The sequence below is a fragment of the Solanum lycopersicum genome, chromosome 6 (genome assembly GCF_036512215.1).
Source record: "Solanum lycopersicum chromosome 6, SLM_r2.1".
NCBI lineage: Eukaryota > Viridiplantae > Streptophyta > Magnoliopsida > Solanales > Solanaceae > Solanum > Solanum lycopersicum.
Window position 1 is genome coordinate 35,032,942 of NC_090805.1, and position 7,434 is coordinate 35,040,375.

A 7,434-nucleotide genomic window follows, 5' to 3' on the forward strand; every position below is an offset into this window, starting at 1 on the left:
TAACTCACCATTTAACCAATCATTCACCACCTATAACCAATGCCTCAATAATTCATCAAAAGAAGGCCCTTAGGGAAGTAGCCAGACCATATCAACAACATAAAGAAACCAAAGCTCAAATACTACATAAACATGTTCATTTGATCCATTTCTTAAGCTAAAAGTTGAAAATGTGCATAAGAATGAGTTCATTAGGGTTTTGATATTAAATCATCAATTAATACTAAAACAACATATTTGAATAATTAAATCACTTTTACAAAAAGATCCATGCAAAACTAGGAGAAGATAGAGTTTTAAAACCCTTTTTGAAATATTTTAAAAATGACTCCTTGAATGGAAGAGGGTTAAAGAATGACTACCATACCTCAAACAGAAGAAAGCCCACTAATTTTGATGAAGAAACACGCCCAAACTAGCCCTCCTAGTTCTCCTTGAGTCTTCACTCCAATGGTGACTTGAGAGAGTTTGTTTTTAGAGAGAGAATTTGAATATTTTTAAGTGAGGGGTATTGTCTAGGTCTAGGAATTAAAACTAATCTAATATAACTTTAAAACCTTACAAAATCATCTTAAGGTTATAAAATACTTGGGGTGAATTTGTCAAACACCCCAAGCCAAGGTAGCAGACGTTCAATAGCTTTTGCAGTTGCCAATCGACGACCCCAAGCTACTGGGCGTCGTTTAGATCGACGGCCCATCTTGCTGGGTCGTCGATGGCTTCAGAGGCTGTTTATTTGGGGGCTATGCTCCCACTAAGTGTGGGACTACGCCCCTCAAATGACGGGGCGTCGTTGAGTCTACGACCAGTAGATTCTGGGCGTTGATTGCCCAGTTTTGGTAGCTTGGTGCTAAGTCTTGGGTCCTCTTCTAGGATCCCTGGTGGAACTTGGGTGGGTCATACCTAGACTTTTAACCCTTATAAATAGTCGTCTAGGTCTTAGGAAAACCCCACATCAATTTCAATTAAAACGAACACATAAAACTCAACCAAACACATCAAGGCACATAAGTACTTTCTAACACACACCTTCCAAACGTCATGGACATTCTTGTACATTTGACCTCCAAACTTCTCACACTGCCTAAGAAGTCATTATAACTCAATTTAATATAAAATTAACTCAAGAAACATTCACGAAGCTCTAGTTCACTTTAGGGTGTTACATTCTCCCCCACTTAGAATAACATTCGTCCTCGAATAACACTAAACTCTTTAAGACCATATAGGACTCAATTAGCAACACATAACACATTAAAATCATGATCAAACATTCATATTCAAGGCACCAACTAACAAGGAGCAAAATTTCACATTTTCAACACTTTGCAACATAGACAACTTTTGCAAAACTTCACATATTCAAAACTCACCCTTATCCTTCTTTTATGGAGGAACTACCTTATCCAATATTAAACATTCTGATATACATCACTTTTACACACATTGAAACTTCAAATAAAGACAAGGCAATTTTTTTTAAAATTCAAAAATTTTACGGTGAGTATTCATTGTAAAACTGTGAAATATGCATGAATTTCAACAATACCATTCTTTAAGCAATTAATCAAGAAGGCATGATCATATGAAGTATAAAGCCATATCAAATCATATTATAGTATAAATATAACAACCATAAAGGTTTAAGACTTACGGTACTATCAAATCCGGATTAGTTCTCTCTCCTAGCCCCCATCCCATATGGAGGGTTCTTCTTTGGAGCATTAGGATCTAGGGGAGATTGATTGACCCCTTTTCCATTTGCATTGATTTTGGGGAAGTCCCGAATCTTATGAGTCTTACTACCAAATGCAAAGCAAACATCCGTTCCGGCAAGACACTTACCCAAGTGTTGTCTCCCACAAGTAGCAAACTTAGGCCTCTCAAAAGTATGGCCACCACCTTGGGAATTTTTGTTGGAAACTCTACCCTTGTTCCCCATGTAAGACTCTTGGTGATAAAACCTCCTCTTAGGTTTTGGTTGACTAGATTAATCAAACCTAGGCTTCTTCCCCTCTTATCTAATCTCCCTAATTTTGGACTCGTCAATTTTTTGTGCATACACCATGAGTCTAGAGATATCCATGTCATTCAGAAGCATTTCCAAACGACACTCCTTTTCCACCAAGTTAGACACTCCATCACAAATTTGTTCATCCTCGCCCTAGGGTTGGCTACCATAGTCGGGGCATACTTAGATAGCTGGGTGAATTTGAGAGAGTACTCTTTCACATCATTCCCTCTTGATGAAGATTCATGAATTCAACCATATTTTTCTCCCTCCACTTTAAAGGAAAGAACCTATCTAATAAAAGCCTCTTTGAACACTTCCCAATCTACCGGACCATCCCTTAAAGGTCTCTCATCCCTCCATTGCTCAAACCACACTTGAGCCACATCCTTGAGTTGGTAAGTGGCTAGCTTCGCTCTCTCCCTAAGGATGACACCCATTGCATCCACCGCCTTGAATGTATCATCTATGAAGCTTTGTGGATCTTCATCCACCTTAGTGCAATGAAAAGTAGGTGGGTTCATCCTCTTGAAATCACAAATTCTAGAGGCGGGAGTACTAGCAAGAGTTTGAGGTCTATCCCCTTGGTTACTATCAAAACTACATATAATCAATGAAAAATCTTATATATCCGAATCATAATTCTTGAATTCATATTTTCAAATTCAAGATAGATTTAATTAAAGTAAAGTTTGAGGGAGTTCTTTTGAGTCATTTTGATAAGTTTTTTGCAAACTTTAAAAAATTATTTTAGGACTTGAGAATTTGAGTATGAGGACGAGGAGAGTTGAGTTTCATTTTTTTAAACGAACATATGGGGACTAAAAATTCGCAAGAGTAAATGTTATATTTTCAAAACGAGAGGAAACTTTGATTTCCAAATGAATTCATGAGGAGTTTTTGAGTACTATCTCTTTTTTAAAAGAACCTTTTGAGTAATAATATCAAAGTTTGAGGATGAGAAAATACTTTTCTAAATATATGAGCATGTCTTATATTATTGGGAGTAATATTGAGCACTGAGATGCGGATTATTTCAGACGACTCAGAGTCCTCATAAATTATATGTGTCAACATGGGTAAAGGATCATACTTTTTAGATGGTTCCTTATTTATTTTAAGCATAACTTAGTGGAACCACGTAGTTGAGGATGTCCTATACTACGGCAAGGTATAGGACAACTCTGGCAGCGTGGGCAAAGCGTTGTATCATCACATAGATCTTAGTGATGGTTGTCGGTTAGAAAATCTCCCAAATAAAAGAAAAGAGATATTATTGTATTTCTAAATACATTGAGTTATTATCTATTGTTTTAAAAGTTTTATTTATAATCCATATTATTATTGCTTTTATATTGAGTATCCTTAAGTAAAGTTAAGATGAGGTAAGTATGTATGTGCTTTAGAGTTTCCCTTGCATGCTTGTACTTTCCATGTACTAACGCCATTGGGCTTGTATCTTTCATGATGCAGATGCATGTAAGCAGGGTCATCAACAAGCGCTCCTTTGATACCACTTGCAATTCCAGAGTTGTTTTGGTAAGCCTTCTTGCTTCCGAAGGATACTATTTACTTTTCAATTTTGTTAGGATAACATGGGTCTTGTCCCGACGTTCATCATTGTCATTAGAGGCTTCATAGATATTATGTTATGATGAGTCTTTTTCATTTCTTTTGTTAAATGTTTAAGACTTAGAGTTGAACTGTTATGTTATTGAACAATTTAGATTATGTTGAGTTAAATCTTTACTTTGAGGTTGATTTACTGTTATGTTATTGAACAATTTAGATTATGTTGAGTTAAATCTTTACTTTGAGGTTGATTTATTCCGAGTAAGTCTTCTGTTGAGAGTTGAGGCCAGACTAAGGTTTCGCTTGGGGCCATAATAGTTCTCGAGTGCAGTTACGTTCAAGGTGTAGGCTCGGGGCTTGACACAAGATAAACAAAATAAAATAAAAAGTTTGTTTTACATATGCAATTAGGATGAATGCCTAAATAATGAATACATAAATAAACTGTATCTTGGTTACTTAGAATTGAGAATGAATGGACAATTAAAATCTTCGATCCGACAAATGATTCATCAAGTTCCATGGATTCAAGAAGTGTCTTTTCAAAACGATTCATAGAGAGGTGGTATAGATTTGGAACCCGACAGGAAAAATCGCTCAAGCCCCATAAGTAGATAAGTTGTGGAACATGTCCAAATCCTGAACAGATGTAGGAGAGAGCAAAATTGGATATCATACCCCAAGCACTAGAATTGTAAGATGTTGAAGTCTTACAAGTTAAAGAAATTTCTTAAACAAATACAGGAGATAACAATGGTGAAAATGATAGAGTGGGGAGAGATTTGGGGTAAAAAACTAGAGTGAGAATATTAGAATGTGAGTTTAGTTTTTTTTTTTACTTTTAACCAGTAGTGGAGTCAAACTAGATAAATATGGATCCGATTTAAAAATTAAAAGAATAGTAAATTAATTATATTAAGATACATTATAGTGTTACTTATGTTAATAATTTTGACTAATTTGCTAATTTTCCCTTCCATTAAACCCACTCTCAAGACTCAAATCAATATTTCTCTTCCAAACAGTCGAAGTGCCCTATTACTTTTTCCTTTTTCTTTTTTAGTTTACTATTTACCCTTTTGTCTTTCCGAAGTTTTTCTCAGGAAGTATACGACCAAACAAACATGGTGGATGGGTTGCTTTACCCTAATCAAATATTTTAAATTCCAATTTTAGGTGTGAAATAAAAATTTCTTGAGAATAAGTATTTCCCCTTGAATAAGATCTTGTACTATATAAATTTAAAATTCTCAAACTATAATATAAATATCAAACATAAAATTAAAAAAAGAAAAGATATTAGCAGGGAGGAAAAGTCAGAAACAAGAGAAGGAATAAAATTGACTTACCTACTCTAATTCATTATCCTGTTGCTTGGACTAATCTTATTACGTCACTGCTTCGCTCTTGCTTGCATGCTAAATGATTTACTATTTATTATTGTCATATATTATGCTTACGGATTAAAAATATTGACGAAAATAGTTCATGATCTACTTTAATTTATTTGTTTTTTCTAGAATGATGGGACGACTGAAATTACTTTTGATACGTTTTTTATTAAACAAAATCGTACATATAATAATTAAAGTATAATTACATGTATATACGAAATCCATAAGGTAAACTATGATACAACTTCAGATAACTAAGGAAACGAGCCTAGATAGGAGAGTGTAGAACACTTATATTAGGGTAAAATAATAATATACTGTAGTATAATCTTGCTTATTGTGATTAACATTTGGGATGATATTGAGTCTGTTTGGATATTCGTAGAAAAATTGCTTTTAAATTAAAACTAAAAAGTTAAAATTGAAATGACTTTTATATTAAAAAATAAAAAGTAGAAGAAGATTTAATTTTGATTTTTGACTTATTTTAAGATATTTTTTATCTAGTCAAACACACTCCAATTTATTTTAAGTCATTTTTGACTAATTTTAAATTATTTTTTATATTATCAAACACTTTCATAAATTAAAAACTGACTTAAAAATAAATTTGACCAACTTTCAACCAATCCAAACACCTTCTAATGTATTATGGTAGTTTTTTTTACCAATATCATTTTTGTTTATAGCATTTCATTATCACATGATTTTATTGTACTTTTGCATTGTTCCTTGTTATTTGCAATATTTTTTACATTGTCTACTTTTTATATATCGTGATTTGTTATATTTGAATAAAAAAATTTTTGGAAACAATTTCTATATTTACGAAATAATGATAAGATCTGTGTATTTTCTATTCTCTCTAAACCTCACTGATACGAAATTTTATTGACGAGTAATTTGTTATTTTCTGTGTGTTTTTAGATTTTTTACTCATCTAAATCTTGTAATGGTCCTATTGTTTAAAGAAATTTAATTATATCAATTTTGACCCAGATACCATATCCTTCCTACTTTTAAGGGAATAAGAAATACAAGGTACGTACAGTACAACATTTGGCTGAGCATAACTTTGATATTAAGTTGCGAAATGGTTGACTTCCTTTTTTCTCTTTTGGAATTTCCTCCACATAGGAAATATATATATAATAATGACCAAAGAGCACTTATTCATGCAGCTTGTTTCAAAATACTTTTACAAATCCATCACAAAATCTTTATGTGGGGTAGAAGCAAAAGAAAATTAATTCACAATACAAAAAAGTTACAAGCCCTTAAATTTTGGCTTGATATAAGTCCAAGTTTCTTCGTGATTTTCACACTTTCTTCTGTCTCTAGGTCGGTAAGGATTTTATATGAACATGTTGATAAATTTTAATAATTCAATTGATTAATTATATTTATTTTCACTTTATTGGTGAGGATTATATTTAATTCTCCATATTATCAAAATTTGTATTACCAAAATTCTTAGAACAACAACTTGGCATAAAATCTTAAAAAAAGAAACAGTAAAGATTTTCAAAACCAGTAAGTTAAAACTAGTATTGAAAATAGAATTTATAACAAAAAAAAGGAACAATAAAGAAAAGATGAAAATCAAGTTAATTGAGTGCACAATGTGTAACAATAAAATATTTTTATTCACTTGTGTATATCTCTCTATCGATAATTTCTCAAAACCAAAGTCAAAGCCAAGTTATAACCGAGCCGAGGTAGAACTCTCATTCCAACCCTTTTAACAAATAGTAAAAAGACTATTTCCTATTTAAACACATTGAATTTTTCTTTTCACCACCAATAAAGGAAAAAGTGTTTTTCACTAAAATATTGATAAACACTTCGTACTCTAAGAGTATCGTTTGTTAATTAAAAAAAGAATCTAGTACTGTTATAAATTGTAATTATTAGAATTAAGAGAAAGTATATTATGTTTGAGCCTTGTATAGAAATGCTAGGAAGAGGACCATGATCATCAGAAACAAAGGAGGAGACAGTATCTGATTTTGTTTTATACGCCAAATTACGATGAAGAAGCAACATGATGAATAACGTGCTAATTTAAGTACATTTGAGATAGTTACTGTATATTACTATAAGGTATATTATCCAATGACGTAACAATGTTGTCACTAGTATGTAATAACTCTTTCCAAAATTTAATTAATTAAAAAATACAAGCTAAACTTTGTGCTAAAAAAAGATGAAGTGAAAAAACCAAGGTGTGATCTATCCCCCACGTACCCTACACCATTTGGTTCTATCTATGTTTCTAGTGATCTTATCCTCTCCATATCTTAGACATGTTACAACTTTATAGCTTGGTGGGGTTTCTTCACTACCAAGAAATAGATTTATTTTTTTTTACCTGGGAACATCATAAAATATAAATGTTGGATTCATTTGGATATGCTACATAACATTTAAATGATCATATACGTTTGACTTTTATTT

The 7,434-nt window shown here is 32.3% G+C and overlaps 1 long non-coding RNA gene across 1 annotated transcript; it reads left to right on the plus strand.

Annotated features, from left to right (window-relative positions):
* Positions 1-3,406: 3,406 nt before the first annotated feature.
* LOC138349136 (uncharacterized) lies at positions 3,407-6,440 on the plus strand. The gene is made up of 2 exons (XR_011221730.1): positions 3,407-3,550; positions 5,977-6,440. It is a non-coding gene; the product is annotated as an uncharacterized lncRNA (long non-coding RNA).
* The last annotated feature ends 994 nt before the right edge of the window (positions 6,441-7,434 follow it).